At 39.7% G+C, this 26,977-nt stretch overlaps 1 long non-coding RNA gene across 1 annotated transcript in view; it reads left to right on the plus strand.

The window, feature by feature from the left end:
- Positions 1-13,483, plus strand: part of LOC308241971 — a 48,867-nt gene extending 35,384 nt beyond the window's left edge. The window contains exons 2-3 of the long non-coding RNA XR_013959911.1: positions 10,002-10,237; positions 13,219-13,483. This is a non-coding gene — a long non-coding RNA (uncharacterized lncRNA). The remainder of the gene's footprint in view (positions 1-10,001; positions 10,238-13,218) is intronic.
- The last annotated feature ends 13,494 nt before the right edge of the window (positions 13,484-26,977 follow it).

The following is a 26,977-nucleotide window of genomic DNA, read 5'->3' on the forward strand; positions in this document are numbered from 1 at the left end:
ATTTTTCTTTCTTTTTTCTAATAAGAACCACCTATCCTCACCCCCTAGACTGAAACTGCTCTAATCACTGCTGAGCAACTGTGCTATTTCTCTTGCTAGTTTAACAAACTTCATTACACAGGATTTCTTTTGTTATTGAAAATTGCCCAAAGTAAAAAATAAATAAATGAAAATTTCCCAAAGTGATTTTTCTTACCTAATGATTCCTACCTTTAGTATAATTTAATAACCTAGATTATATTCTACCTCTTCAGTTTAGAGCCACTTCCTTTTTTAAAAATCCTACTTGGAGATGATGGTTCATGTAAAATTGCTTCTAAGGCAAATGACTGGCCTAAAATCTGGGACAATTTGGGCAATAAAATAATGAATGGTAGTGATGGATTATTAGCCATAGAATAAGATAAGACTCTGTGAGTCCACATAAATGAATGGGGGGAAAAACGTTCTTCCCTACAGTAGAATGATAGCTAATAACTATAGAAAGAATGATGCTAAAACTAGTGGGTGAAAGTTTAATGAGGAACATACTCAAAGAATATCCCCACAAGGTACTTAGTCACTTCAAAGGGAAAAACAGTAACTTTATGATGGAGAAATCTGGCAGACACCATCTTAACCATGTGGTTAAAGTTAGCATCAGTAATATTGGGACATGCTAATCAATGTGCCTCCTGACATGATGCACTGAGGACATGAGATCACTTCTGCGATATTTCTGCTAAATGTGCACATATATCCTAAATCCAATCACAAGAAAACATGAAGACCTTCCCAGATCGAGAGGCAATCTACAAAATGACTGGCTCATATTCTTCAAAAAGAACACAAAGAAAGGCTGAAGAACAACTTCAGATTAAAGGAGACTAATAACTAAATTCAATGTGTGATCCTGGCTTTGATCCAAGATTGGTAAAAAATAACTGTAAAGAACATTATTGGGCCCAGCCGGCATGGCTGTGGTTGAGCGTCAATCTGTGAACCAGGAGGTCACGGTTCAATTCCCAGTCCGGACATATGTGTGGGTTGCAGACTTGATTCCCAGTGTGGGGCATGCAGGAGGCAGCCAATCAATGATCCTCTCTCATCGATGTTTCTCTCTCTCTCTCCCTCTCTGAAATTAATAAAAAGATATTAAAAGAAGAAGATTATTGGGATAGTTGATGAAATTTACAAATGTGTGTGGATTAGATAATAGTACTTCATCAGTGTTCAGTTTCCTGATTTTGATAGCTGTACTGTGGTTATGCAAGAAAATGTCTTTGGCCTTAAAAGATACACATGAAATATTTATGGTTATGAGGACACAAGGTCTCCAATTTACTCTGAGGTTTTAGAAGCACACATACACAGAAAGAATGAAGAAGCAAATGGGGGGAAATATAAATAATCAGAAAATCTAAATAGAGGTTATAGGGAAGTCCTTGCATTAATCTTGTAAATTTTCTGTAATTTGGAAATTATATGAAAATAAATTATAACAAAAATAATTCGCCACAGTGCCAAAATATTCCTAAGTGTGTGTGAGTCCACCTTCTTGGCTTGCTAAACACCTCCAAGGAACTTAACAGAACCTCTGCAATAAGTCAGAGGTTCCTCAAGATTCTAAATCAATAACCATTTACTCATCATTAATGGGAAAAATTAATACATTTAGTTAACTTTCCATATAATCAAAACTTATTTCTTTTTTTTTAAATTTAATAAATCTTTATTGTTCATATTACAATTGTTCCTCTTTTTTCCCACCATAGCTCCCCTCCACCCGGTTCCCACCCCACCCTCTGCCCTTACCTCCCCCACACTGTCCTCATCCATAGGTGTACGACCTTTGTCCAGTCTCTTCCTGCACCCCCCACACCCTTTCCCCCTGAGAATTGTCAGTCCACTCCCTTTCTATGCCCCTGATTCTATTATATTCACCAGTTTATTCTGTTCATCAGATTTTTTATTCACTTGGTTTTTAGATTCACTTGTTGATAGATATGTATTTGTTGTTCATAATTTTTATCTTTACCTTTTTCTTCTTCCTCTTCTTAAGGAGTACCTTTCAGCATTTCATATAATACTGGTTTGGTGTTGATGAACTCCTTTAGCTTTTTCTTATCTGTGAAGCTCTTCATCTGCCCTTCAATTCTGAATGATAGCTTTGCTGGGTAGAGTAATCTTGGTTGTAGGTTCTTGCTATTCATCACTTTGAATATTTCTTGCCACTCCCATCTGGCCTACATAGTTTCTATTGAGAAATCAGCTGACAATCGTATGGGTGCTCCCTTATAGGTAATTAACTGTTTTTCTCTTGCTGCTTTTAATATTCTCTCTTTGTCTTTTGCTCTTGGCATTTTAATTATGATGGACCAAGGTGTGGTCCTCTTTGGATTCCTTTTGTTTGGGGTTCTGTGCGCTTCCTGGACTTGTAAGTCTATTTCAGGTGTCCTCAAACTACGGCCCACAGGCCACATGCGGCCCGCTGAGGACATTTATCCGGCCCTCCGGGTGCCGTTGCCTGTCCTGCTTAGCAGCTGACTCGTCCCAGGCCTGCAGTGCGCATAGGAATTTGTTCATAGTTTTTTTTTTTAAACTATAGTCCGGCCCTCCAACGGTCTGAGGGACAGTGAACTGGCTCCCTGTTTAAAAAGTTTGAGGACCCCTGGTCTATTTTTTTCACCAGGTGGGGGAAGTTTTCAGTCATTATTTCTTCAAATAGGTTTTCAGTATCTTGCTCTCTCTCTCTTCTTTTGGCACCCCCACAATTCTGATGTTGGTATGCTTGAAGTTGTCCCAGAGGCTCCTTACACTATCTTCAAATTTTTGGATTCTTGTTTCTTTTTACCTTTCCGGTTGAGTGTTTTTTGCTTCTTTGTATTTCAAATCTTTGACTTGATTCTTGCGTTCCTCTAGTCTGCTGTTAGGTCTCTGTATAATATATTTTTATTTCAGTCAGTGTATGCTTAATATCTAGTTGGTCCTTTTTCATATCCTCGAGGGTCTCGCTAAATTTATTGGCCTTTTCTAGGAAATTCTTGAAAAACCTTATAACCATGGTTTTGAACTCTATATCCAGTCGTTTGCTTTCCTCCATTTCTTTCGTTTGTGATCTGTTTGTCTCCGCATTTTCGCTGCTTCCCTGAGTTGGTAGAGTAGCTTTGTGTGGTAGGTGTCCTGTATGGCCCAGTGGCTCAGCCTCCCCAGTTACCTGAGATGGACCCCAGTTACCTTGGTGCACCCCTTTTGTGGACTGTGTGTACAGCCTTATTGTAGTTAAGTCTTGATTGTTGTTGGTATCACTGGGAGGAATTGACCTTCAGGCCAATTGGCTGTGAGGATCAGCTGTGTCTATGCTGGGAGAACTTCTGTGCTGGAGACAGCCTTATGACACAAGACTTGCAAAATTGCAAAAGCCTCTGTGCTCAGCTTGGATGGGGCAGAGTCTCAGGGCTGAGCAGATAACCTTGGCTTCCCATCAGCCCTGCCCTATGAGGTCCCTGCGTCTCAGTGTCCCTCGGTAATCGCTGCAAGCACCTCTTAGAGAAAACCTCCCTCGAGTTTCGCTTGCTGCCAGACAGTCAGATTCTCCCCCAATGAATCTGGATTCCCAGATTCTCGCCGGAACTGGAGTTCAGCGCAGTCGGGAGCTTCCGTCTTCCTCCCGCTAGAGAAAGCCAGCGGCACACTCAGCAGTCAGTCCTCTCTGCGCACACTTGCACATGCGCCTCCAGACCTCTGCCTTTTGCAGCTCCCCTGAGTTTCCGTACGCTCCTCTCTTTTCCCGACAGTCTAGACTCCCCCCGTATGAGTCTGGGTCCCCAGGGTCTCGCCCGAAACTGGGGTTCAGTGCAGTCGGAACTGGGGTTCAGTGTAGTTGGGAGCTTCCGTCTCTCTCCTGCTAGAGAAAGCTAGCCAGGCACTCAGCCGCCCGTCCTCTCCGCATGCGTGTCTCTGTACCTCAGCCTTTTGCAGCTCCTCTGAGTCTCCGTGTGCCCCTCTCTTTCCTTCTAGTTGTAGAATTTCCACTCAGCCAGCTTTCCTGTGGTTCTGGATGATGCCCATTCTGTCTTTTAGCTGTAATTTTGAAATTGTTGTGCAAGGCAGCAGTTTAGGTGTTCCCCTATGCCGCCATCTTGGTTTCTCCAAAACTTATTTCTTTTTAAAAAACTATTTTTACTAGAGGCCCGGTGCATGAATTCGTGCACCAGTGGGGTTCCTTGGCCTGGCCTGTGGGATTGGGCTGAAACCATCTCTCTGTCATCCCCTGAGGGGTCCTGGATTGTGAGAAGGTGCAGACCAGGCCAAAGGACACCACTGGTGCACGATCAGGGCGGGGAAAGATACGGGAGGTTGGCCAGAAGGGGAGGGACTGCGGAAGGGTTCCAGGGCATGTCTGCCCCGTCTTGCTCATTCCTGATCAATCGGCCAGACCCCAGGAGCAAGCTAACTTACTGGTTGGAGTGTCTGCCTCCTGATGGTCAGTGCATGTCATAGTGAGTTGTTGAGTGTATTAGCATATCATTAGCATGTTATGCTTTGATTGGTTGAACGGCCGACTGGTTGACCGCACACTTAGCATATAAGGCTTTTATCATATAGGATTGATTTCAGAGAGGAAGGGAGAGAGAGAGAAAGATAGAAACATCAATGATGAGAGAATCATTGATGGGCTGCCTCCTGGATGGAGCCTGCAACCAGGACATGTGCCCTGACCAGGAATCGAACTGTGACCTCCTGGTTCTTACATTGATGCTCAACCAGAGTGATGCCGGGCAGGCAAAACTTATTTCTTTAACTCATTCTTTCAGCAAATATGTGGGACCCTTGTATGTGCCAGACACATTCTAGTTGTTTGGTGAACCAAAGAGACAAAGATCCCTGTGTGAGCAGAGGGAGGCAGACAGTAACCAAAAGACATCAGTAAATGATATTGTAGGTTAAAAGTTGATAGGTGCTGTAAAGAGTAGAACCGGGTAAGGGGGATCAGAGTGCAAGAGCTGGGAAGTCAGGCCAGGCTGCCATTCAAAAAAGGGTGGTCAGGGAAGGCCTTACCGTGCAGAAGCTCACATTTGAAGGAGCGAGCTTTGCAGATATCTGTGGAAAGAGCTACCCAGCCAGAAGGAACAGCCAGGAGAAGCTGCCCAGTTTCAAGGAGCAGCAAGGAAGCCGCTGTGGCTGCAGTGGAGTGAGGAAGTCATATTTCTGCTCAAAGCCCTCTACTGGCTTCCCATTTCAAAAACCCTCACAGCAGCCCCCAAGGTCCTGTAGAGCTCCCTCATCCTCGTTTATCTTTCTCATCTCATCTCCTACTCCTCCTCTAACTTCATAAATTTTTGTTTTAATTATACTGGAACAAAAGTATCTTTTAAAAAAATGCATTATTAGCTTCTCAAATGCAGGCATCCCATTTGTTTTGACTGCAGGTTAATAATTACACTGCACTGTAATGACACCAGGGCACAGGGTATCCTGGTCCTGCATATAAATGAAAATGTTAGGGGCTGTCAAAGTATAATGTGCAAAGGTGTGAATTACATGAAAGAAAAACACAGAATGTCTGGGGTTCTATAGACTTTCCCCCTCCCTGTTGGTTTTATAGGGTTCCCTCCCCACAAAATGTGCTGGCATCATCTGTTTCAGAGAATCGCACAGTTTTAAATATCTCCAAGGTCCCTTTCAGCTCTAGACTGAAATGATGTCCCATTTTCAAGAAGGGAAAATTATAGCTCAGAAAAAAAAAAAAATATCTTGTCTAAGGGACATACAGGAAAAACCAGGAGTCTGTCTTAGCCACCAGAAGCCACCTACTCCTAACTCCTGGCGGCTCTGTCACTGTCTCCCTGAAGCTCCCGAGGACAAAAGCACAGAGGTTTCCTCCTCTAAGAATAAAAGGTTTTACCTTATTATTCTCCAGGGACAATTATGGAATGTTTCAGGTTGTGTCACTGATTACTTGCTATCATTTCGCGACTACAAATAACTTTAGGTTCCCATAGCAACACACTCTGCTCTGGAAGCTGACTTTGTTCCCTAATCCACGTGGGAAGGAACAAGAGCCTCTCCCAGAAAACTCACAGCAGGTAGAAGCCAGGTTAGGGAGCGTGGAACATGGGGATGGTTGTTAAGGACTTTGTCCAGCGAAAGACAATGAACCTACCATGGTCACCATCCTACGGGCCCACGGAGGGAAGCTGGCCAACAAATGGTCTTCATATTACAGGGAGCATTATGATGCTTGGCAGGACCAAGAAATTAAGTTGCTAAGCTTCCTCATCAAGTGAAAGAAGCTTCCACTGAACTTTCACAGGCTGAATTTTTGGGAAATGTGTACTGATGTCTGCAAGTTACTTCAAAGTGGATCACAGAAAATGGATTGATTGATGGAGGATGGACAGATATGTCCTAAAGCGAGCATTGTAGAATAATTGGAGAATCCAGGCGGTTTATATCAGAGTAGATACTCTAACTTCTATCAACTTTTCCCTAAGTTTGAAATTTTCATAATAAAATGTTGGAATAAACTCAAAGGCATATCACAGTATGAGAGAATAGGGAAGGGAAAAGAGAGTAAGTGTAAGAAAAACGGTGGTAGGGAAAGGAGGGAAAGAAAAAGGGAAAAGACAGAAAAGAATATTTTCAGTCTCCTCCCTAAGTTAATTCCCTTTCTTTCTCACTTCAATCCTTGAGAGCTGTTTAAAGCAGACGATTTGGACTGAACTAGATTGAAATTATCGATATATATCTTGGTGTCAAAAGGAGCTCAAAGGAATTTTTTAAAAATATCGACTTGCTAACGTCATTTGATGTTTTGGAATTGGCTACCATTATCCTAACAGGTGTTTTATGTAAAAATAAAGTAAGTATCTGTCAAGGGCAGGGTAGAATTAAACAACTGTCTTTTTAGCTAAGAAGTACACTCAATATCCTAAAAATGGAAGTTAAAACTTTTGAATGTTAGGGCCTGTCACTCAAATCCTAGGACTAGTGTAATATGTAGCTGGAAAGCTTCAGGGCTCAGTCCTTTACACACAGAGTTCAAAACAGTGAATGTCAGGGTAAACACAAAATGTTTAAAATCTTTGAAATTTGAAGACAAATTTTCTGTGAGCTACTGATAATTTCGTAAACAAACTGTACATGTCCTTGGCAATAGCTCTAGAAAACAACCCAAAACCTGTGAAAATAGTGCCATCTGGTGGTCAGAGTGTGGAATAGTCTAACACTGTCTTTCCTACCAACTCCTTTTCCTCTTTTGGGGAAGATGGTCTACTATTCCTCTATTTTTTCCACTATTCGTAGTTATTCAATAAGCATTTATAAGGAACCTTTGGAATACTAGAAGGAGCATATAACTTGGAGCCAGAAGAAGTTGTCGTCATACTTCTATTTCTTAGTATCCTTTGTCTTCCTAGCATTAGTTTTGAATCCTAAGTTCTCACAAGGACTTGCTCATTCATTCATTATCAAAGGGCCAGGAAAAGGTAATTATGTGACATGATGGAGGTGTTAGCTAATGCTATGGGGGTAACAATTTTGCAGTATATTGTAGTCATTTTGGTCATGTCATGGGAAATCCCACCTTTAAACAATTCCTTTCTTAGGGTAAGATTCTCCGTGCTCAGTTTTCTAATTAAGATAGGAATGCCCATACAATGGGTGGTACTTTAAATGAAAAAGCTTGGGTTCTGATAACTGCTTTCAGTTTACTGTGTGATTTGGGGAAATCACTCCCTTTTGAGTCAGCTTTATTTAGATGTCACCTGCCTACCCTACTTCACAGAGTTGTTGGATCTTTTATTTTCATGTTTTCTAATAAACACCCATCTCTGGGATCAGCAGCCCGGGCCTAGATTGACTCTACCTCTTCTCTAAGCAGAGACTCTTTCTGCTTCAATTCCCTTAGGGCTATAACAGCAGCTATAACCACAGGGAGTTAGGGCAGAAACATGCCTTTAAAAGTTGATTGTGTTGACCCATGAACCAGGAGGTCATGGTTCAGTTCCCAGTCAAGGCACATACCTGGATTGCAGGCTTGATCCCCAGTAAGGGACATGCAGGAGGCAGCTGATTGATGACTCCCTCTCATCATTGATGCTTCTCTCTCTCTCTTCCTCTCTTTTCCTCTCTGAAATCAATAAAAACGTATCTGGAAAAAAAAGAATTTGGTGAGTTGGCCATTAATTGAATAGACCCATTTCCTAACACAACTCCCTGGGCCTTTGATTTCTTTATTTAAAAAATAGAAAAATAGCATCAACCTCATAGGCATATTAGGATTAAATTAGGTCATTTATTTAAAGTGCTTAGCACAATGCCAGTACATGGAAAGGTGCTATTGTAATATATTACCAGCACCATTAGACACTGTGCCTCAGTAACCCTCACAATACTGCAGGAATGCTAATTATTTTGCTCAAGATCACAAAGTTATTCACTTTGACACTGATCTGGCTCTGAAGCCCATATGTTTTTGTGGCTTTTTAAAAATTGACTTTAGCCTGGCTGGCGTGGCTCAGTGGTTGAGCATCGACCTATGAACCAAGAGGTCATGGTTTGATTCCTGATCAGGGCATATGCCTGGGTTGCAGGCTAGATCCCCAGTGTGGGGCGTGCAGGAGGCAGATGGTCAATGATTCTCTATCATCATTGATGTTTTTATCTCTCTTCCCTCCTCTCTGAAATCAATAAAAAAAAATACTTTTTTTAAAAAATTGACTTTAGAGAGAGGGAGAGACATTGATGTGAGAGAGAACATGAATCAGTTTCCTCCCATACGTGCCCCGACCAGGGATCAAATCTGCAACCTGTGTATGTGCCCTGTCTGGGAATCAATTCGGCAACCTATTAGTGTATGGGACAACACTCCAACTGAGCCACACTGACCAGGGCCAAAGCCCATATGTTCTATTTTTTAGAATGCTTTTTAAAAATATATTTATTAATTGATTTCAGAGAGGAAGGGACAGATAGAAACATCAATGATGAGAATCACTCATCAGTTGCCTCCTGCAAGCCCCACACTGGGAATCAAGCCCACAACCCAGGCATGTGCCCTGACTGGGAATCAAACTGTGACCTCCTGGTTCATAGGTCAATGCTCAACCACTGAGCAACACTGGCTGACCTCCTTTTGATTGTGAAACATAACACCAATACAAACTGATCAGAAATTAATAAATACTTACATAAAACAAATACCCATGTTATTACCATGCAAATCAAGAAACAGACTCGTAAGTCTTGTGTCTCTTCCAAAACATTCTTGCACATGTATCCTGATTAATTTCTCTAGGGTATAACTTTAAGGAGTGACAATACTGTATCATGGGGTAGATGTATATGTATCTTCAAATTTACTAGGTAAAACTTTCATAAAGTGGTTTTTCTAACTTGCTTTGCCACCAGCAGTGTATGCCAATTGCTCACCAATACTTGCCATCAGCAAACTTGAATTTTTTTCTCCATCACTTGACAGTGGCCGGCATGTCATTGTGATTTTGATATACATTTCCCTGCTTACAAATAGGTTGAGCACTTTTTTTATGTTTAATCATTGGACTATCTTCTTTTATGACTCAAGTCTTCTGCCCAGTTTCCTACTGCATTGTCTCATGCCCTTCTTTCCACTCTGCATGCCACAAGGAATTGTGGGTTCAATTCCTGGTCAAGGGCATGTACCTGAGTTGCAGGTTTGATGCCCACCCTGGTCGGGGAGCGTGTAGGAGGCAAGCAGTCGATGTGTCTCTCACATCAATGTTTCTCTTTCTCCCCCTCCCTTCCTCTCACCCTTTCTAAAAATCAATGGGAAGAATATCCTGGGGGAGTGGGGAGGGGGTGAGGTATCAGTGAGGTCCAAAGGGACTACAGGGCATGCCCAAGGCCTCACAGCTAGTCAGTCTGATGAGAGGAAAGACATTTATCTGCTGAACTCTAACATGGCTTCCTGACACCAGGTACCAGCAATAAATACTGCATCGCTCTTCTTTTTTAATATATATTTTTATTTATTTCAGAGAGAGAGATAAGAAACATCAATGATGAGAGTCATTGACTGTCTCCTGCACACCTCCCACTGGGGATGGAACCTGCAACCCGGGCATGTGCCCTGACTGGAAATTGAACCACGACCTCCTGGTTCATAGGTTGACACTCAACCACTGAGGAACACCAGCCGGGCCATTACTCTTCTTGTGGACTTTTAAGACAAAGTGAAACTGTTCTGAAAACTCCAGTATTTAAAGCAAATAAGGTAAACTGAAATCTCCCTTCTCACCTTGCAAACATATTCTTACTTTCAGGCTCAGAGGATGAAATGTCTTCTTGTCCAAGGTCCACTGCTTCAAGGCTTCCATTCCATTCGCTCCCATCTTCTCCGAGGCCTTGGTTTAGCGGTCACCATCCCCTCTCATCTAACCTTCCCGTTTTTAACTGGCATTCTCAATCTTAAAAAAAAGCTTCATCCTCATACCTTCTAGCTGTTTTCTTCTCTCCTTCAGTTAGTCCCATGGTTGGCAAACTGCGGCTCGCGAGCCACATGCGACTCTTTGGCCCCTTGAGTGTGGCTCTTCCACAAAATACCACGGCCTGGGCGAGTCTGTTTTGAAGAAGTGGCGTTAGAAGAAGTTTAAGTTTAAAAAATTTGGCTCTCAAAAGAAATTTCAATCATTGTACTGTTGATATTTGGCTCTATTGACTAATGAGTTTGCCGACCACTGGTAGTCTATACTACTCCACATTCTCACTTTCCACTTACTCAACACACTATTTTTCCCTCATTGTTCCTCTGATATCACATTACCAATTTCTTTTCTTTTTTAAAAAATATTTTTATTGATTTCATAGAGGAAGGCAGATGTATCTATCATTGCTCGGCTGCCTCTGGCACAACCCCCACTGGGGATGGAGCCCACAACCTGGGCATGTGCAGACCGGGAATTAAACCATGACCTCCTGGTTCATAGGTCAATGCTCAACCACTGGCACAACCCCCACTGGGGATGGAGCCCACAACCTGGGCATGTGCAGACCGGGAATTAAACCATGACCTCCTGGTTCATAGGTCAATGCTCAACCATTGACCCACACCAGCCAGGCACACATTGCCAATTTCTGTGGACACATCTTTTTTTTTTTTTTTTTTAAATATATTTTATTGATATTTCACAGAGAGGAAGGGAGAGGGATAGAGAGCCAGAAACATCGATGAGAGAGAAACATCGATCAGCTGCCTCCTGCACACCTCCCACTGGGGATGTGCCCGCAACCAAGGTACATGCCCTTGACCGGAATCGAACCTGGGACCCTTCAGTCCGCAGGCCGACGCTCTATCCACTGAGCCAAACCGGTTTCGGCTCTGTGGACACATCTTAATCATCTTTCTCACACTCTGCTGTATTTGGCACTGTTGATCATTCCCCTTCATGACACTCCTCTCTCTTCGGTTTAGTGTTGCTCCTGTCTCCCAATTCTCCTGGAGGCTTATCCATTATAGCCTTGGGCTTCAGACTACATGTAGAGAGAGAGCCGAATTCAAGTTTTTGGCATCTCTAGCGACACATCAAACTAATTGTGATTTATCACCTCTTGATCCCAGGCCTATTCCTGCCTTCCTTATCTCAGTAAATAGCTACCATCTACCAGATAATCTAACTAGAAACATAGTGGTCATGCCTGAGCTTTCCCCTGCTGCTAAATCAATCCCTAATTCCTGCCATTACCTATCAAATAAGCCCAAGAGAGGAGGGAGATAATTCACTTATTGAGCAAATGTTTATTAGCACCTTATGTACATTTAAAACATAATACCAGTAGAACTCACCTCAGGGTAGACATTAAGCAGCCTATGAGTCTTAGAAAAATGTCTACCAACCCCATTGTCAGAAATGCTATACATATACTATTTACACTTAGGTCAAAATACTTTGAGAGAAATCAGAGTATTGAAATGGACTAGGAATCATAAGCATTCTTAGGTTTGCATGTCAAGGGCCAACTTTACAAACCTGGCTTAATAGAACAGCAAATGGCCTTAAATTCACCACATATTATGGGAGCCAGATCCCATAATGGTCCCAATGACTCCTACCTCCTGGTGTTTTTGCTTTTGTTGTAGTTCCCCTCCCACACAGAATGGGGTTGACCTGTGTGATCAATGGGATACTGTGGAAATGGAAGTTTGCTACATTATTCACTCAGGTTGGGGTGGGGGAGGTAGCTGCATGTCGTAAGAACACCTAACCTGTCCAATGAAGTAGTCCATTTGGCTAGGAACTAAGGTTTCCTGCCCCTAACCAGCACTAATCGCCAGGCATGTGTGTGAGCAAGTGAAACAAATCCTTGAACCCCTGTCAGGCCTTCAAATGTAACCTCTTGGAGACCCTGAGTCAGATAACTCAGCTAAGCCACTCCTGGATTCTTGACATAGTGTAACTGTATGAGATAATACATTTCTGTTTTAAATTGGTAAGTTTTGGCACCCACATAAGGAATATGGAAAACTTTACAGCACAAGCACTCATATTACTGAGCAAATGATGGTAGATACTCTGAAAATTAATGACTATAGGAAAGCCTGAATTGCCTTCAATTTTTAAGAGACATGAGAATTTTATTCTGGAAAGTTTTATCTAATGTCATCAGTGCTAGAAAATCCTACGTTTTTCTACATTTCTTCAGAAATTTCTGAGACTCATGCTGCAAAAAAACATGTGAATATAAAGAATGAGGGAGCCGAAACCGGTTTGGCTCAGTGGATAGAGCGTCGGCCTGCGGACTGAGGGGTCCCGGGTTCGATTCCGGTCAAGGGCACGTACCTTGGTTGCGGGCACATCCCCAGTAGGGGGTGTGCAGGAGGCAGCTGATCGATGTTTCTCTCTCATCGATGTTTCTAGCTCTCTATTCCTCTCCTCTCTCTTCCTCTCTGTAAAAAATTAATAAAATATATTTAAAAAAAAAAAAAAAAGAATGAGGGAAAGCCCGGTCAAAGTGGCTCAGTTGATTGAGCATCATCCTATGGAACTGAAAGGTTGCTGATTCCCTGTTGGGGCATCAATGTTTCTCTCCTCTCTCTCTCTCTTCCTCTAAGCATGTTCCCAGGTGAGGATTTAAATTAAAAAAAAAAAAAAAGATTGAGGGAAAGCCGTTAATGATACCTTTTACATTAGGAAAAATGTTAAAATCCTCCCTGGATGAAAAATCTATGAGTGCATTAATTTAGGAATTTTTTTTCAGTGATCCTGTCTTCACTGCTATGCAAGAACTCATATTGGAGGGGAACCCAGGAATGCAATCAACATGAGGATACCTCAACTTCAGTTGTGCACGAAGTGGCCACAAAATATACTGGAAAAAAAAAAAGGCATAAAAGTTCTGAGTATGGTATTACCTTTATCAGTATCTCATCCTTAGGTTGGGCCACCAACTCATTAATTTTTAGCCTTTTTGTTTTTGAATAAATATTGGTACCAAAACTACCCTCTAAAATAAACGTCGTCATATTAAAAAAAAACCAAAACACTAAAAAACAAACTAAGGCCGAAACCGGTTTGGCTCAGTGGATAGAGCGTCGGCCTGCGGACTGAAGGGTCCCAGGTTCGATTCCGGTCAAGGGCATGTACCTTGGTTGCGGGCACATCCCCAGTGGGAGGTGTGCAGGAGGCAGATGATCGATGTTTCTCTCTCATCGATGTTTCTAGCTCTCTATCCCTCTCCCTTCCTCTCTGTAAAATATCAATAAAATATATTTAAAAAACAAAACAAAAAAAACAACAAAAACAGTTTTTGGGGTAATTTGTTATGCAACAATAGATAATACATAAAGAATTCCCAAGGCATGTGAAAACCTATTCAATGTAACTTGTGGCAATTTTGTCCTGCAATTTTATCTATTGGAATGGGGAAAGCAAATAGACTCTTGGTTGTAAATAGAAAAATAAAAAGTTGAAAATGTGTCATAATAAGTTACCTTGAAGAGTACCCCATAGACCAATTTTTGTAGGGCAGTTGACAATTTCCAACTATGCGATGCACAAGTTAGGCCCTAGGGTATATTAGGTAATACATTTTGTAAAAACTGAGGACCAGACCAAGTACCCTGCACCTCTACTAAAGGCATCAATTTATAGTAACAGGTAAGTCAGACAGACACTAACGGGAGAAGTAAAAATTCAGACTCCTCCTTTTTCCTGACTACCAGCCACACACTTAGGTTTTTAGACCGTTTCTGCCAAAGCAGAAGGCAATAAATAACATCCCAATTTATCTTTACCCATATTTTCTACTCCTTTCACTTTTGGGTCCTAGAGTCAAGCTAAATAGAACCAATGGCCAGTCCATAGAATTGTGTTTTCCTAAAACTACTTCTGCACCTCTTAATATATTTCTATGCAAAACTCTTTCTCCATTACTCATCAAGAACAGAGGTCTCGTTTTGTGCTTTTTGCATACATACCCAAAGCATAGAACCTGGACACATGGTAGCTGTTCAGTAAAAGATAGTTGGCATATATGCCACCATTTATGACCTCAATATTTTGGTTCATCGTCTTAGAATATTTCCTTCTTACACCCAATTTCTAAAATTCTTGCTTACTTCAAATGTCATCTCCAAGAAATCTTTCCTAATTTCTATCATCTACTACCCCCAACTGTCACCCCAACCTCATACAAAATGGAAGTACCGTAATCACCTCTTCTGAATCACCACAGATCTTTAAGTTATACTTCTCTCCTCTCACTTTCTGGCATTATACTTCTTACCCACCTAGACATTCCTATTGAATTGTGAACCAAAGCCCAGCATCTGAATCTCCCATAAGTCAGATCTTAATTGAATGGAGTTTGGGTTTAGGAGTCCCTGTCTTCTGAGAATCTTCCTGGAATCTGCCTTCCTCTAATCCAGTGGTCGGCAAACTCATTAGTCAACAGAGCCAAATAGTACGACGATTGAAATTTCTTTTGAGAGCCAAATTTTTTAAACTTAAACTTCTTCTAACGCCACTTCTTCAAAATAGACTTGCCCAGGCCGTGGTATTTTGTGGAAGAGCCACACTCAAGGGGCCAAAGAGTCGCATGTGGCTCGCGAGCCGCAGTTTGCCGACCACTGCTCTAATGTTCACAATGTATTAAATCATTTGTGTGTATACTTCCATTCATGTGTTCAAAACATTTGTTGAACTCAATTGGCAGGGAATGCACACATCTTTGGATTCAGCTGTTCATTCATTCACCTATTCCCCCCCAGATGCTATCATTAGCAAATTGAAGAGCCACTCAGAATTTTGTACACTATCAAAGATCTTTATTAATATTCTGCCAATTATATGGGCATTCTCAATGTAGAACTGATTTTCAACTAATGTGCAGTAAGACTAGTGTTAGAAGAAACGAGACACCAAGGCCTGTGAAAGCCAAAAAACCTTCTTTGCTATTGGCCAGACATTACCCTTTGAGCTAAGTTAAAGTTCATGTTCCTAATTGTTTACTTTATAGGTGCCCAAATGTAATACTCAACATCACCTGGGAGAATATTAGAAATGCAGACTTTCAAACAGTATAGCCATTTTAGAAGTTTAGCAGTTCCTCAAAACGTTAATGTTAACATGACCTAGATCCATTGTACAACATCATGCTGATAACTAATACTGTGCTGTGCACTTAAAATTTTAAGAAGGTAGATCTCATGTTAAATGTTCTTACCACAATTTTTTAAAAAGAGCTATCATATAACAATTCTATTCTTAGGTATATTCATTATAGAAACAAAACCATGTCCACACAAAATCTTGTACACAAATGTTCATAGCAGCAGTATTCATGATAGTCAAAAGGTAAAAAATACAAATGTCCATCAACTGATAAAAAAATAAAATGTGGCATATCCATGCAATACTAAAAAATATTATTCAGCCATAAAAAGGAGTGAAGTATCCGATACATGTTACATGAATGAACCCTGAAAACATTATATTAAGCCAGCTACAGGAGTCCACACAATGTATGATTTCATTTACATGTTAATGTCCAGAATAGGTAAATCCAGAGTCAAAAAATAGATTAGTGGTTGCCAAAGACTTTGAGGATAGTGGTGGTGATAATCAATGGGGGTGACTGTTTATGGGTACAGGGTTTTTCGGCAAGATGAAAATTTCCTGATTAAGAAAGTAGTGACAGTTGCATGCATAAAAAAAAAAAAAAAGAAACCCATCAACTTGTACACTTTTAAGTAGTGAATTTTATATGAATTATATTTCAATAAAGTTTTTTTTAAAATAGATTGTTTTATTGATTTCAGAGAGAGGAAGGGAGATGGAGACAAACATCAATGAGAATCATTGATTGGCTGTCTCCTGCATGTCCCACACTGGGGTTTGAGCTCACAACCTGGGCATATGCACTGACTGGGAATTGAACCATGACTTCCTGGTTCATAGATGGATGTTCAACAACTAAGCCATGCTGGCCAGGCAATAAAATTTATTTTTTAAAAAGGAAATGCAGATTCTCAGGGTGACCCCAGACCTACTGAATGAAAATCTGCATAACAAAATCATCAGGTGATTCACAGGTACATTGAGAAGCACTGATCTAGAAGAAATATGGTCAAAATTGTTTCTCCCATTAATTTCATTATTCATAGAATAACAATTTCACTAGGGTAGATTTTTTTTTTTGCCTCCTCTATGCTCAGAACAATGCTAATCAGGGTCCTTAGGGTAGATTTTTCATCACAATTGCTTAAGATATACAATCAACCACTTCATATTGATTTTATAATATCTGATTTTTCCTTTAAAAATTTGCAGTTTTAGTACTGGGTGGCACCTTCATTAAGCTTAAGAGCAAAGCCATGGCATGCATATAATATCCTATATAATAAAAGGCTAATATGCAAATTATCTCAACTGGGAATTAGATCAGTGTGTGGGGCCTGCCAGCCAACTGCCCATGGCCCCTCCCCCTGGCTGGCCCTGATTGGGGCGGGCTGGCCGGAACCCACCCATGCACCAGGCCTCTAGTATCTATATATACAAAAGCCCAGCGACCAGAACGACCGGTGGCTATGACATGTACTGCGGCAGCCAACCAGCCTGATCCAGGCCCCAATCAGCCCCTCAACACCCTGATCAGGGGCGGGGCAAGCTGCCAACCGCCTGCAGCCCTTCACCCCCACCGGCCCAGCCCAATGGGCCCCCATCAGGGCTGGCCAGCCAGACCCCACCCGTACACGAATTTGTGCACCAGGCCTCTAGTATATCCTATCTAATAAAGAGGGAATATGCTAATTGACCATCAAATCCTCACAAAGATGGCAGCACCCACAGCCATAAGATGGTGGTGCCCAGTCCCCTCAGCCCTGCTGGGGCGCCTGCCTCCTGAGTTCCCCAGTCCCCCAGCCCCCCAGGGCTGCCTGAGGCTTGTGCTGCTGGCAATGGCAGCAGCAGAGGTGTGATGGGGGCGTCGCCTCCCGCTCCTGAGGGTTCCCAGACTCTGAGAGGGGGCAGGCTGGGCTGAGGGACCCCCACTCCAGTGCATGAATTTTCATGCACCGGGACTCTAGTGTGTATATATGTGTGTGTGTGTGTGTGTGTATATTTGTGTGTATATACATATATATTTTTAACCCTCAATAGTATTAGATATATAATAAACATTATTTTAATTAAACCAGTTTTGAAGTTGCAGCAATAACATATATAAGATGAACAAAGAAGATACACAACCAGATGGGAAATGAGACCAACAAAACCACTCAATTCATAAAAGTTTATTAAAGGCCAAATGGGTTTACAGTATATAACAGGATGAAGTGGCAGGAGCCTTAAACTACACATACAACAGGAATCAAATTACCTACCTGAGGTTCAAAGAGCAGGTTTTTTTTTTTTACTTCTGTAGTCCTATCTATTTTTTTTGAAGAATCCTAGAAAAACTCTCAGTCATATTTTCTCATCATTTAGAAGATAAAATGTACACATTCCAAAAAGAAAGAGGGGTGAACCAAAGGCACAATAGGTTCTGAATATAAAATATAACCAAGAAGCTCTGCTTCTGTTCTGGTTTTTTAATTTTCTGTGCATGTACTCTGCTGGGGCTTAGGAGTGTGGATTGTGGGAAGGGAGGACATCACACAAAATGACTGTCTTAGAGCCAGTCTGAGAAAGGGAATTTTTGATTTTCTAAAAAACTTATTACATCTTTAATCTTTCTGTGCTATTTAAACTTTCCTTTTTTAAAACTAGGCAAATTTTATTGCGAATTTGGGATGTTTTATGGGTACTCAGCCAGGTACTACACATAAGTATCCAAATTAAGAGCGCAGGCTCTGCAATCAGCTTGTCTTGGTTCAAATACTGGTCCTAGACCAGGGGTGGGCAAACTTTTTGACTCGAGGGCCACAATGGGTTCTTAAACTGGACCGGAGGGCCGGAACAAAAGCATGGATGGAGTGTTTGTGTAAACTAATATAAATTCAAAGTAAAGGAGCGGAGGGGAGAGCAAGAGAACCGGATAGAATAGCCGGATCCGGCCCGCGGGCCGTAGTTTGCCCAAGGCTGTGTAGACCATGGTTGCACAAATCTGGGCAAGATAATTAGCTCCTCTGCCTCAACGATGTAACAAAAATGGGCTAGCACTGATAGGGCAGGTATAAGGACTTTTAAAAAAATGTGTGTAAAGAACTTACAACAGTAGCTGGCATATAGGAAGTGTTTTGTAATTGTCTCTTACACACAAGTACACATGCGCAGAGATCTTTCAAATAGAATGTCATATTCAGATTAACATGCTAATTCTCCATTTGTGATGGAAAAATGAAATAGCCTCGTTTTATTCCATTTTCATTCCCTCACCTAGAATCTCATCTGTATTGTATGCTAGTCCATCTTTGTATTCCAGGGTCTAGCACAATGTTTATTTCATCAGCATATAATAAACATAAAACTTAATCCTATAATTTAAAAATTACCTATCAAGCCAATCAAGGTGATATTAAGAGACCTATAAATCTCATAATTTTACTCTTACTTGACTGTGTACAATGCAAATGTAACCTGGCAGAAACTTTGTAGCTTTTAAAATGTTTTTCTATGGACATAGTGAGGGATAAAATTAAAACTCAACTAAACTAATTTTTAACAAAGGAATTGAGCACAAACCAAAAAAATTGGCACTTTATACACTTCAATGAAAGTTCTGAATGCTTAGAGGGGAAGCTCCATGTTGCTTGAAACTCCACTTTCTCCACAATATTGAAAACCACACCTAATGGGGGCCAAAGAGACATCTCACTTACCTGAAATCTCCTAAAAACATTAAAGACAGATGTAAGGCTTAGCTGGTAATTTCCATGAACTCTGTTCTTTTCCTCTGACTGTAGTGGAGTTGACACGACAAAGCAGGTTTAGGAATGCTAGAAATGAATTCCTACTTGCCCTTGCATTCTTCATATTCATTTTCCCCAAAATTTCTGCAATGGTTGGCTTCCATTTCAGCATCAGTCACGAAATCTTGAAGGTCAGACACAGTAAACAGGGAAGGACATAAAATTAAGTGATATGGGTGTAGCTTTGAGTCTCACAACTTTAATAGGGATGAGTCATAGCTTAAAGTATGTGGAAATTGCATGTTCTGTTACTTAGTGAAATTTAGCTTAGTTAAGCTAAAAGTATTAGTTTGCTATAGCCTAAAATTTTGTTTGTTCCTTTAATAAATGTTGAGTGAAAAAATAATGTAATTCCCATAAAAGCCAGGCAGAGGTTGATGAATAAAGTATGAGTCTGCATCCTTGATTTATTTGCAGTAGTGTGTAAAGAAAAAACAATTCAAATAAAGGGAATACAATATAATGGCAAATTTTAAAAAGTGATTTCCTAATTTGTCAGTCAAATCTGAAATACATATTACTTAAATCAGGAAAAAAGTGAACTGATCTGATTAGCATTAGTACAAACTATAAATTAAAAGATAAGGCTTGCCCTGGCCAAATGCCTCAGTTGGTTGGAGCACTGTCTCACATCAAAAAGGTTGCAGGTCCGATTCCTGGTCAGGGCACATTCAGGAGGCAACCAATTGATGTTTCTCTCTCTAAAAACAAAAACAACACACAATAAAAATATATCTTTGGGTAAAAAAATTTAAAAATTTTATATATATATAGCTTATTCCATTCAATTGCTTATAGGAAATTAGCATTAAAATTTAACTCAGTAAGAGAAGAAAAATATGGATTCATGTGAAATTAAGAACCAGGAAATGTCTTTATGCTTTGCATAAAGCTAAAGTTTCTTACACTTCAAATGGTTAGCAAACAAAATTATTTGCTTCCCATAAATCATTAAATAGGTTTGCTGTGCTCAGACACTGAAACTTCAACACCTTTTGACACTCAAATGTGACAGAAGCAGAGTACAACTTTGAGAATGGAAATGAAAGTAGCTAGATGAGGGGAACTCTTGAGGCTGTGAAAATTTTTTTAGGGGAATAGAAGAGAAAACCATCGGTATGCCATAAGAGTTTGAGCATTCTGACCATATTATCAAGCAATTATCTTTGCTGAATGGTCCTGGATTCCAAATGACACATTCTTCCTCAATGTACCCACTCCATCACTGGGCTCAGCAGTCCGCACTGGAGACCATTTAAAAATGTGCACTTTGCAATAATCATTCTCTATCTTAGCAGCTAGAAAGGCAAAACAAAAGTTAGTGTATAAAACTACCTTTAGGGACTAGGGAAGAATACAAATTTATGGATGATGAACCTAATGACTATACACAAGTTTTTAGAAGTATAATGAACACATCCAGTCCTGAGGTGTTTTTAAGAAGGAAAAAAAACCCCATATATATATATCACCCTAGCTCGTGAGCCGCGGTTTGCTGCTCTGTTGACTAATGAGTTTGCCGACCACTGGGTTAGAGCATCGTCCTGATACACCAAGATTGCAGGTTCGATCCCCAGTCAGGGCATATACAAGAACCAACGAATGAATGCATAAATAAGTAGAACAACAAATCAATGTTTCTTTCTCCCCCTAACATCAATAAATTAAAAAAATTTTTTTTTCTTAATCTCAAAATGTCTGTTTTTCAAAGAATGGTCAAAGTACCATCTTTCCTCTCCAAAACTTATATTCTTTGGATTGACAGACATTCTATACGTGTAAGGAATACAAAATAAAATGAGGTGTCCAGTAGAGAGGAAGGAGAGGCAGTGACCCTACTTACACAGCCCAAATAAATAATAAACATTGGACTCGATATGCCTTCCATCCCAGAAAACTCCATGGATGAAAATCAGACAAAGCTACTGCTCCTAATTTGATTCTAATAGCAAAAGGTAAAAGGGACTTATGTTCCCTACTCTTTACTTTATAAAGAAAAACAAAGCAAAATTCAGTTTAAGACAAAAATGGAATCACTTTTTAGGATGACCTGGAAAAGCAAAGCAAAACAAAACAAACCACCATCACACCTGAGAAATTAAATAAAACTGAGACTGAGAGCAAGCTGTGTGCATGTTGTGCTCAGTGCTTTAGTTTGCAGTAAAAAAAAAAAAAAAAAAAAAAAAAAAAACATTGAAAGGGAAGACAAAATGGTTAGTTTCTTTTGAAACCAAGACACTGCTTACAGCTAATCAATAGCAAGAGCACTTGTGTTAAACTGGTATCTGTAAATTAGGCAAAAATAAAAGTTTGTCATTGAGTTGATAGCATTATGGATTACATTTGCTAAACTGAGACAGGAGTTTCCAACAACAGACTTCTGCCAATAGATATCCTGGTTCTTAGCATTTTAACAGCCAACAATAATTCTTAAGTTTCAAGGTTTGTATTTTGAAACTGATCATTCTCCAGTCTTATGAATTTTCATGGTAAATCTTACCTTCAAGGTCAGTTGTGACTCTTGTACTTCTAATATTGGTACTTCAAATCCTATAATATAACCTAATATAATCACAGCTTCATTGCTATCTCAACTGCTCTATGGGCTCAAAAGTGGATTGGGGGGAGGCGCAAAAATTCTGAGAAATGTAATCATTATACCTGTTCTATTATACCAGTTGAAGAGACTAACCTCATGATCTGGAGAATTATTGTTTCTCTTAATGCCTGGTTTATAAAAAGTTGACCACTTAACATGAGAAAAAGTGAAGGTCCTAGAGCTAGTTCTCATAGCTATTTTCATCATTCATTTGAAGTAAACTTCAAGAGTATCAACTATCCCATATATAATCTCTCATTCCAAAGTTAAATTACTTTGAGCTATTCATGTATTCTCTCATGGTATAAAAATAATCAAGGACAACATGATAATAGTCATATTCCTCTGGCCTACAACAAATTCAGGTACATTTTTAAATATTTGCAAGGTTTTCTAAAATATAATTTCAATTGTATGAGTGTCACATTATTTAAACCCAATATTCAGGGTCCCTGACTGAGGTGGGCTCAATAACCCACCTTTCAAAAAAAAAAAACAAAAATCACACTTGACTCACATTTTGAGTGCAGCTGCTGGCTTTGTCCCAATACTTCCACTCAGTTCTGAACTTAGGGACAAAGCCAAAAGAAAACCTGAACCTGTAGACCAAGCCTTAACACTGAGGCAAAATGGTCACCTAATTCAAAGAGGCAATCTCTCCCTATTTGGTGATACTGTGGACATAGTAGTAAAGGGTCAGATGTAAACTGTGTTCACAAAATTGAGATTTCTGCAGCCTCAGCTCGTGCTAATGCATTTAAAAGATTATAATAAAGTGTTAGGAGTATTTTAGTTGTGAAATGTGTATCAGGAGAATAAGGAGCCAGAAAAAAAAATCTTGAGTATAGTTCCAATTTTTTTTTTTTTAACATATACTTTCATGACAACCTAAAAGCCATTCAAATGCCCGTCATGAAGCCTTATCCTCTCCATTGGCTCAAGATGGTGAAGGTGATCAGATTCATGATTATAGATTTTTTTCTTCTGAAGATGCTCTTGCTCTCAGGCTGAATGCCATTTCTGCCTCCTGGATACAGAGCATCTGCTGCAAATTTGCACCTCCAGGCTGGCTTCCCATTCTTCCCCAACTTCATGCTAAGAAATGAAATGCTTATTTCATGTTAGTTGTAACTGAGCCACAAAGGAAACAAATCACACTGCAAATTACTTCTTTATATCACCTCCTGCCTCCCTAATGCTGACCCCATTAAATTCCCTGCAACCTCTTCTCTATTTTCTTTTTTATTTTTTGAGAAAAGTACCTTCCCTGTGTAATTCTCACAATATTTGTGAACTTTCCCTGCTCACTTTCTTTTATATATATATATATATATATATATATATATATATATATATATATATATATTTGATTTTAGAGAGGGAAGGAGAGGAATAGATATAAACATCAATGAAAAAGACACATTGATCAACTGCCTCCTGTACACCCCCCTCTGGGATCGAGCCTTCAACCTGGGCATGTGCCCTAATGGGAATTAAACCGGGGACCTCTTGGTTCATGGGTTGATACTCAACCACTGAGCCACACCAACCGGCCCGGCTCACTTCCTTAGGAAAAGACATTGAGCAAAGCTCCTGAAATTTTTTGGGGAAAAATCACTATCTAGAGGCAGATCTGTAGTAAAAGTAAGTATTACTTTTCATATAAATGATCATATCTAAAGGGTCTTATTAGAGAGGCTGCAAAGAGTTAATTTGATTAGCATCCTCTTCCTTATCTTCTTGCCTTTGGTTCCAAGAGTGAACCTTAGAAGCCATGGTCACTGGCAGATTGTGAGGGACAATGAATGGAGTTTACTTTTGAGAAGGTGACTCCACCTTCCTCTTAGGTAGCTGCTGTGGTTTCATGAGTCAAAGGAGATAAACTTCTAACCCAACATCAAAGAAAAAATATATCCCAAATGTATCATGAGATTTTTTCATTATTAAATTATTCAGTGGATTAATGGTTCTACCTGATAATCTTGGGTAAATTACCCATCTGATCTTGGCTAAATTAGTTTACTACAAATGAGACGTAAAAGTATTTTTTTATATATATTCTTTTTCTAAATCTTTTCTAGATTGCCATCAGAGCCCGTTTTTAAATATTTGACTATCAAACCAAAGTAAAAAAGAGAAAACATATATTATGTATATGCAGAAACGTGTTCTCACTCACTTTGCAGAAAAGAACCTAGTCTTTTTCAGTCATTCACTACCAAATTCTACTCCAAGTAAATGAAATTTAAGCAAACTTTAACTCCAAGTAATAAAAATACTGCAAAATCTAGTTTTCAGAGAATGTTTGACAGAAAAATTAGTGTTAACATTTTTAATGTCACTAAATTAACTTTAAAAATTAAAAATGAGTGGCATATCTTGCTTCTCTATTAAAATGAAGACTTTTTAAAGCAACTTTATGAAGCAAATAAAGGACTACATCACTTCCAAGGTTTTCTGGTCTTCTACAGCTTCTAGTCATAGAAAAGAATTTATAAGGACATGCAATACTTGGCACACCAGGCTCAGATACGTGGCAGACTCAGATATGTGACAGACATGATATGGGGTTTATATCCAATGAGGGTGAGAAAACATTTGGGACAAAGCAGTAGTAAGGCCTGATTCTGATAAATGTAAAATGTGTTTTAGCCCTGGCCAGTGGTTCAGCTGGTTGGGCATCGTCCTGTACACCAAAAGGCTGCCAGTTTGATTCCCAGCTGTGGGCTCAATCACCAGTAGAGGGCTCGTAGGAGGCAGCCAATCAATGTTTCCTATCACATCGATGCTTCTCTCTCCTTTCCTCTAAAATAAAAAAATATGAAAAATATTTTAAATAAATAAATTATAAATAAGTAAAATGTGCTTTAGGTATTTTCAATTCATTTTACACTTAATTCAAGTCCTACATAAAATTTCACACAGAGGGAAAATACTGTCAAGTCCTCAGTATTTCCTAAAACAAATGTATAACATAAAACCACCTTTTTTGACCTTAAGGATTAAGAGAATTAATGCTATGTTTATAAACTTAAATAGAAGCAAAATATTCATAATTGTTTTGGCAAAACCTATACCACTTAATTTGTTTTGTAAATAATTTTCAGAGTGAATATGGTAAGTATGCAACTAAAGGAATTTGATAAACTTAATGTTAGAAAATGTTTCATATTATATTTTTTTTACCTATATCCTTCTTCAAGTCTGAGTACTCCAATATATGCTAGTGAGAAAAAAAAATCAAAATTAGCATTAGCACAAGGATTTTTAGTTAATACTACAAATAGAATCACTGGGGAAAAAAATCCAGAATAAAAAAACCTCAAAAATGTGACTGAATGAGAAACCCTTGAGGCATACGATACACCAAACTGTATTACTTACCAAACCTCTACACCATCTCCTGATAAATATCCAGAAAAAAAATGTGGATCTAAAATGTATCGTAAATGAGCAGAGACAGAACACTTTAATAGCTCTCCCCCTTAATGATGTAATTCAAAATCAAATTTTGACATGATATATATAGGTCAATGAAGTATAATTATTTTGACATCTTTTATAAAATTTCTAAACTTATGACTAAATCTCCCGTTTTCTGCTCCTAAGGATAGGAAAATCCTTTAAAAAGGAAGAGTCCAGCCCAGGCCAGTGTTCTCAGTATTTAGTGTTGACCCTTATCACTGAGGAAAGGTTGGGGATTAGATTCCCGGCTTCATGCCCCAGGTCGGAGTGTCCTTATCACAGGACGCAACCAGTCGATGTCTCTCTCTCACATTGATGTTTCTCTCTCTGAAAAGCAATGGGGAAAATATCCTCAGATGAGGATTAACAAAACAACAACAAAGGAATAGTAAAAAAACAAAAAGATAAGAAAAACACAAAAAAGTACAGGAGGAGAAATTCAACACATAACATGGCATAGAGGGAAGTTGAAGGGAAGAGAGAAAACACAAAAATAGAAACAAAACAAAAATCCCTTCTCTACAATACTCGGGCTCTATTTATGAATAGAAGCTATTTACAAAGCATTCCTGCATCTGTCTCTTCATCTGTACAATGAAGTTGTAGCATTTTTAAACAGCACTCGACATAGTAAGCACTTAACAAATGCTATTAGCATTAAACACAGAGCATATATTCAGTTAAATATTTTTTATTGGCTATTATTTTTATTTTTGCAAGGGTAAAAGCAGGAATCTTCCTGAAGGGCAAGCTGAATGGCTGAAATTTGAGTCCAGATTATGACATTACATCTAATAATACTTAACTTTCAGAACAGCTTAAGGTAAATTCTTTGAAATGTTATCTTTACACAGAAGTAACTGACCCAAACATAAGGTAGTACTTCTTTGCATGCCTAGAATATTACTTTTTTTTGGTTAATCTTCACCAGAGGATATTTTCCCCCATTGGAAGGGAGGGAGAGAGAGAAAAAGCCACATCGATATGAGAGACACATCGACTGGTTGCCTCTGGCATGTGCCCAGACTACAGGCAGAGAGCGAACTGCAACCTAGGTAGGTGCACTTGACTGGAAATCAAACCCGCTAACCCTTGATTGTGCAGGCCAATGCTCTAACCACTGATTGACGCTGGCCAGGGCAGAAATATTACTATTAATATTAGAAAGAGATGGAAAGCAGGATGTATGCCATTATATACAGGTAGGGCAAAAGGAGGTTTACAGTTGTTTGAATGGAAGCTAATAATGAACTCTGTTTTGCATACACACAACTGTAAACCTACTTTTGCCCCACCCTGTATAAAGTGCATCTGCATGCTAAATGATGTGTGACTCGAGTTTGCTGTACAAAGTGACCAGGTTAACCCTAGCTGGTGTGGCTCGGATGGTTGGAGTATTGTCCTGTTGCACCAGAAGGCTGCTGGTCAGATTCTCAGTCAAGGCACATGCCTAGGTTACGGGTTTGATCCCATTTGGGAGGCAACCAATTGATGTTTCTCATAGCAATGTTTCTTTCTCTCTCTCCTTCTTCCCTCTCTCTAAA

Source organism: Plecotus auritus, assembly GCF_963455305.1.
Source record: "Plecotus auritus genome assembly, chromosome: 2".
In the NCBI taxonomy this organism is placed as follows: Eukaryota; Metazoa; Chordata; class Mammalia; order Chiroptera; family Vespertilionidae; genus Plecotus; species Plecotus auritus.